A 7793-nucleotide genomic window follows, 5' to 3' on the forward strand; every position below is an offset into this window, starting at 1 on the left:
GCAGTCAGTGATGCTTGACTTCGGTGTTTTACTGGTCTTATGAATGGTAAAATTACCCGTAACTTAAAACACAAATCACATTAATAAAATAAAACTTCCCAGAATATTAAGCCTGTTAACACATCACCTCGAAAGCATAACATAAACTGAGGGATACACAGGAAGTTATCTAATTTTTTTTTTTTTTTTTTTTTTTTTGGTTTTAGGAAGATGGTTATTGTTTATATTCAGTTAACCATCCATACAGCCTTACTGAGGGTAGCATTTCATGTTTTCTTGCAGATTGAGGTCAGGAGAAAGGACAGGTCATTCATGACCTGCACTCTATTATTCAAAAACCACTACTTTGAAGAATTTTCGTGTAGATGACGGCATTCTCTTACTGGAAATTTCTTTGTTGATAAACAAAAAACTCCTTAATTTTTGAATATTTGAATGTAATAAAAATTCTCAAATTTAAATAAGGCATTTGCGCATGTAGTACTAAAAAAATATTGTTATACGCAATTGCATAATTTTCTGAAATGTTTTATAATTATCTGAATGTTAAAAATTCTCAAATTAATATGAAAAATTTCTACAGTACAGTGATAAAAAAATCATCTTCACGATTTTTTTTTTAGATATATCTTCGCGATTTTTTTCAGTACTGCATTGTAGAAATCGCTCTTCAAAATATTGGAATAATTAGGCCAAGTTAAAAATAAATTTCCAAGTAGCCGTTTTCGTAAATTTTAAAGTATCTCAAGAATTGTTATCGACCCATTTCTTTCAAATTTTGGATTTTGTCGTTTAAAATTAATTCGCTAAAAATGATGCAAAAAAATTTGTAATATAAAATTTAAAATTATTCGATTATTGTCATGTAAAATAATAATAAAAACGCATTCAAAATTATTTTCACTTGAAATGTTAAAGCTTTGTGTAACCAAATTTAATAATTGTTTGCAAAGGTTTTTAGCAAAGGTTTGCAAAGGTTAAAAAGTTTCATGACGAAGTTTTCAAATAGTGAAACTGACATTAACTAAGATATTGAATAATAAAACAATATAATATGTTGTATCTAGTTTTCTGCGCTATACTATTGGGAATGTAAATTGCTTATCAGTCAAATATATTTCATCCGAGTTTTTCGAAGTTAGATTGGTGTATATAATTTGTACCGCAAGCACTGGACAGCGATAGCCTGGTTGGCAGGACATTGGACTTGGTTGGTTCGTAAAAAAGAGAAGTTGAAATCCAGCCGACCGAAGACTATCCGTGTAATAAATGATGACTGGAGCAAGTTAAATCTGTAGGGTCACAAAGTCCTCTATGTTCCCATAACAAATTAAACCTCTGGGGGTGCTGAATCGGTTCTCTGTTTCAGGTCAGAATTACGATGTGTGGATGAATGACAACAAATCTAACTTGCCACACAGCTTTATCAACTGCGCCATGATTCACATGCCTGCCCTCGAATATTTAACTTAAAACACCACCTTCCGGTTAGTAAACGAAACTTATTTTGGCAGATTGTGGGCCCACTAATTGGTATATAAAAAAATCCTTCGGTACAATTGTTTGATACATTAAATTCTAATTTTGGGCGGAGTTTGAAATTTATAGGTTAATATTGTAGGGAGTTACGGGATGTGATGTGTGCGTGCCTCCTGATATGACTTCTGTACCTTTTCCCGCCATTTTTCGCTCTTTAACAAAGAAAAATATTTCTTTTCACATATAGAAGACTTTATTCGCTTTAAAATATTGAAAAGAAGTTTAAAAAAATAATATAAGTTAAAATAAATAAATAAATAAAAATTATTCGAAATTTATCCGATTATTAGCTATTATTCGCTATTTCCCAAAGAAAAAATAGTTTTTTTTTATATACAGAACATTTGTTTCACATTAAAATATCTAAAAATATATCAAAAAAAAAATATATATAAAAAAAAAATTTGAATGTCGACCGTCGCAGGGATTCGAACCCATGGCCCCCGGGACAACAAATCCAACTCGCCACACAGCTTTACCAACTGCGCAATGATTCACACGCCTGCCCGCAAATATTTAACTTAAAACACCAGCTTCCGGTTAGTAAACAAAACTTATTTTGGCAGATAGTGGGCCCACTAAATGGTATATAAAAAAATCCTTCGGTACAATTGTTTGATACATTAAATTCTAATTTTGGGCGGAGTTTGAAATTTATAGGTTAATATTATAGGGAGATACGGGGTGTGATGTGTGCGTGCCTCCTGATGTGACTTCCGTCCCATTTTCAGCCTTTATTCACTCTTTAACAAAGAAAAATATTTCTTTTCACATATAAAACGCTTTAATCGCTTTAAAATATTGAAAAGAAGTTAAAAAAAATAATATAAATTAAAATAAATAAATAAATAAAATTTATCCGAAATTTATCCGATTATTAGCTATTATTCGCTATTTCCCAAAGAAAAAATAGTTTTTTTTTTATATACAGAACATTTGTTTCACATTTAAATGTCTAAAAATATATTTAAAAAAAAATTTATTAAAAAAAAAAAAAAATTTGAATGTCGTCCGTCGCAGGGATTCGAACCCATGGCCCCCGAGACAACAAATCTAACACGCCACACAGCTTTACCAACTGTGCCATGATTCACTGCGTGCCCACGAATATTTAACTTAAAACACCACCTTCCGGTTAGTAAACAAAACTTATTTTGGTAGATAGTGGGCCCACTAATTGGTATATAAAAAAATCCTTCGGTACAATTAATTGATACATTAAATTCTAATTTTGAGCGGAGTTTGAAATTTATAGGTTAATATTATTGGGAGTTGCGGGGTGTGATGTGTGCGTGCCTCCTGATGTGACTTCTGTCCCGTTTTCTGCCTTTATTCACTCTTTAACATAGAAAAATATTTCTTTTCACATATAGAGTGCTTTAATCGCTTTAAAATATTGAAAAGAAGTTAAAAAAAATAATATAAATTAAAATAAATAAATAAATAAAATTTATCCGAAATTTATCCGATTATTAGCTATTATTCGCTATTTCCCAAAGAAAAAATAGTTTTTTTTTAAATACAGAACATTTGTTTCACATTTAAATGTCTAAAAATAGATTTAAAAATATATATATATATATAAAAAAAAAAATTTGAATGTCGTCCGTCGCAGGGATTCGAACCCATTGCCCCGGGACAACAAATCTAACCTGCCACACAGCTTTACGAACTGCGCCATGCTTCACATGCGTGCCCGCGAATATTTAACTTAAAACACCACCTTCCGGTTAGTAAACAAAACTTATTTCGGCAGATTGTGGGCCCACTAATTGGTATATAAAAAAATCCTTCGGTACAATTGTTTGATACATTAAATTCTAATTTTGGGCGGAGTTTGAAATTTATAGGTTAATATTATAGGGAGATACGGGGTGTGATGTGTGCGTGCCTCCTGATGTGACTTCCGTCCCGTTTTCAGCCTTTATTCACTCTTTAACAAAGAAAAATATTTCTTTTCACATATAGAAGACTTTATTCGCTTTAAAATATTGAAAAGAAGTTTAAAAAAATAATATAAGTTAAAATAAATAAATAAATAAAAATTATTCGAAATTTATCCGATTATTAGCTATTATTCGCTATTTCCCAAAGAAAAAATAGTTTTTTTTTTATATACAGAACATTTGTTTCACATTAAAATATCTAAAAATATATCAAAAAAAAAAATATATAAAAAAAAAATTTGAATGTCGACCGTCGCAGGGATTCGAACCCATGGCCCCCGGGACAACAAATCCAACTCGCCACACAGCTTTACCAACTGCGCAATGATTCACACGCCTGCCCGCAAATATTTAACTTAAAACACCAGCTTCCGGTTAGTAAACAAAACTTATTTTGGCAGATAGTGGGCCCACTAAATGGTATATAAAAAAATCCTTCGGTACAATTGTTTGATACATTAAATTCTAATTTTGGGCGGAGTTTGAAATTTATAGGTTAATATTATAGGGAGATACGGGGTGTGATGTGTGCGTGCCTCCTGATGTGACTTCTGTCCCATTTTCAGTCTTTATTCACTCTTTAACAAAGAAAAATATTTCTTTTCACATATAAAACGCATTAATCGCTTTAAAATATTGAAAAGAAGTTAAAAAAAATAATATAAATTAAAATAAATAAATAAATAAAATTTATCCGAAATTTATCCGATTATTAGCTATTATTCGCTATTTCCCAAAGAAAAAATAGTTTTTTTTTTATATACAGAACATTTGTTTCACATTTAAATGTCTAAAAATATATTTAAAAAAAAATTTATTAAAAAAAAAAAAAAAAATTTGAATGTCGTCCGTCGCAGGGATTCGAACCCATGGCCCCCGAGACAACAAATCTAACACGCCACACAGCTTTACCAACTGTGCCATGATTCACTGCGTGCCCACGAATATTTAACTTAAAACACCACCTTCCGGTTAGTAAACAAAACTTATTTTGGTAGATAGTGGGCCCACTAATTGGTATATAAAAAAATCCTTCGGTACAATTAATTGATACATTAAATTCTAATTTTGAGCGGAGTTTGAAATTTATAGGTTAATATTATTGGGAGTTGCGGGGTGTGATGTGTGCGTGCCTCCTGATGTGACTTCTGTCCCGTTTTCTGCCTTTATTCACTCTTTAACATAGAAAAATATTTCTTTTCACATATAGAGTGCTTTAATCGCTTTAAAATATTGAAAAGAAGTTAAAAAAAATAATATAAATTAAAATAAATAAATAAATAAAATTTATCCGAAATTTATCCGATTATTAGCTATTATTCGCTATTTCCCAAAGAAAAAATAGTTTTTTTTTAAATACAGAACATTTGTTTCACATTTAAATGTCTAAAAATAGATTTAAAAATATATATATATATATATAAAAAAAAATTTGAATGTCGTCCGTCGCAGGGATTCGAACCCATTGCCCCGGGACAACAAATCTAACCTGCCACACAGCTTTACGAACTGCGCCATGCTTCACATGCGTGCCCGCGAATATTTAACTTAAAACACCACCTTCCGGTTAGTAAACAAAACTTATTTCGGCAGATTGTGGGCCCACTAATTGGTATATAAAAAAATCCTTCGGTACAATTGTTTGATACATTAAATTCTAATTTTGGGCGGAGTTTGAAATTTATAGGTTAATATTATAGGGAGATACGGGGTGTGATGTGTGCGTGCCTCCTGATATGACTTCCGTCCCGTTTTCAGCCTTTATTCACTCTTTAACAAAGAAAAATATTTCTTTTCACATATAGAAGACTTTATTCGCTTTAAAATATTGAAAAGAAGTTTAAAAAAATAATATAAGTTAAAATAAATAAATAAATAAAAATTATTCGAAATTTATCCGATTATTAGCTATTATTCGCTATTTCCCAAAGAAAAAATAGTTTTTTTTTTATATACAGAACATTTGTTTCACATTAAAATATCTAAAAATATATCAAAAAAAAAAATATATAAAAAAAAAATTTGAATGTCGACCGTCGCAGGGATTCGAACCCATGGCCCCCGGGACAACAAATCCAACTCGCCACACAGCTTTACCAACTGCGCAATGATTCACACGCCTGCCCGCAAATATTTAACTTAAAACACCAGCTTCCGGTTAGTAAACAAAACTTATTTTGGCAGATAGTGGGCCCACTAAATGGTATATAAAAAAATCCTTCGGTACAATTGTTTGATACATTAAATTCTAATTTTGGGCGGAGTTTGAAATTTATAGGTTAATATTATAGGGAGATACGGGGTGTGATGTGTGCGTGCCTCCTGATGTGACTTCTGTCCCATTTTCAGTCTTTATTCACTCTTTAACAAAGAAAAATATTTCTTTTCACATATAAAACGCATTAATCGCTTTAAAATATTGAAAAGAAGTTAAAAAAAATAATATAAATTAAAATAAATAAATAAATAAAATTTATCCGAAATTTATCCGATTATTAGCTATTATTCGCTATTTCCCAAAGAAAAAATAGTTTTTTTTTTATATACAGAACATTTGTTTCACATTTAAATGTCTAAAAATATATTTAAAAAAAAATTTATTAAAAAAAAAAAAAAAATTTGAATGTCGTCCGTCGCAGGGATTCGAACCCATGGCCCCCGAGACAACAAATCTAACACGCCACACAGCTTTACCAACTGTGCCATGATTCACTGCGTGCCCACGAATATTTAACTTAAAACACCACCTTCCGGTTAGTAAACAAAACTTATTTTGGTAGATAGTGGGCCCACTAATTGGTATATAAAAAAATCCTTCGGTACAATTAATTGATACATTAAATTCTAATTTTGAGCGGAGTTTGAAATTTATAGGTTAATATTATTGGGAGTTGCGGGGTGTGATGTGTGCGTGCCTCCTGATGTGACTTCTGTCCCGTTTTCTGCCTTTATTCACTCTTTAACATAGAAAAATATTTCTTTTCACATATAGAGTGCTTTAATCGCTTTAAAATATTGAAAAGAAGTTAAAAAAAATAATATAAATTAAAATAAATAAATAAATAAAATTTATCCGAAATTTATCCGATTATTAGCTATTATTCGCTATTTCCCAAAGAAAAAATAGTTTTTTTTTAAATACAGAACATTTGTTTCACATTTAAATGTCTAAAAATAGATTTAAAAAAATATATATATATATAAAAAAAAATTTGAATGTCGTCCGTCGCAGGGATTCGAACCCATGGCCCCGGGACAACAAATCTAACCTGCCACACAGCTTTACGAACTGCGCCATGCTTCACATGCGTGCCCGCGAATATTTAACTTAAAACACCACCTTCCGGTTAGTAAACAAAACTTATTTCGGCAGATTGTGGGCCCACTAATTGGTATATAAAAAAATCCTTCGGTACAATTGTTTGATACATTAAATTCTAATTTTGGGCGGAGTTTGAAATTTATAGGTTAATATTATAGGGAGATACGGGGTGTGATGTGTGCGTGCCTCCTGATGTGACTTCCGTCCCGTTTTCAGCCTTTATTCACTCTTTAACAAAGAAAAATATTTCTTTTCACATATAGAGTGCTTTAATCGCTTTAAAATATTGAAAAGAAGTTAAAAAAAATAATTTAAATTAAAATAAATAAATAAATATAATTTATCCGAAATTTATCCGATTATTAGCTATTATTCGCTATTTCCCAAAGAAAAAATAGTTTTTTTTTAAATACAGAACATTTGTTTCACATTTAAATGTCTAAAAATAGATAAAAAAAAAATATATGTAAAAAAAAAAATTTGAATGTCGTCCGTCGCAGGGATTCGAACCCATGGCCCCGGGACAACAAATCTAACTCGCCACACAGCTTTACCAACTGCGCCATGATTCACATGCGTGTCCGCGAATATTTAACTTAAAACACCACCTTCCGGTTAGTAAACAAAACTTATTTTGGCAGATAGTGGGCCCACTAATTGGTATATAAAAAAATCCTTCGGTACAATTGTTTGATACATTAAATTCTAATTTTGGCCGGAGTTTGAAATTTATAGGTTAATATTATAGGGAGATACGGGGTGTGATGTGTGCGTGCCTCCTGATGTGACTTCTGTCCCGTTTTCTGCCTTTATTCGCTCTTAAACAAAGAAAAATATTTCTTTTCACATATAAAACGCTTTAATCGCTTTAAAATATTGAAAAGAAGTTAAAAAAAATAATATAAATTAAAATAAGTAAATAAATAAAATTTATCCGAAATTTATCCGATTATTAGCTATTATTCGCTATTTCCCAAAGAAAAAAT

The sequence above is a fragment of the Parasteatoda tepidariorum genome, chromosome 6, assembly GCF_982258835.1.
Source record: "Parasteatoda tepidariorum strain Cologne lab strain chromosome 6, Ptep-v5.0, whole genome shotgun sequence".
Lineage (NCBI taxonomy): Eukaryota > Metazoa > Arthropoda > Arachnida > Araneae > Theridiidae > Parasteatoda > Parasteatoda tepidariorum.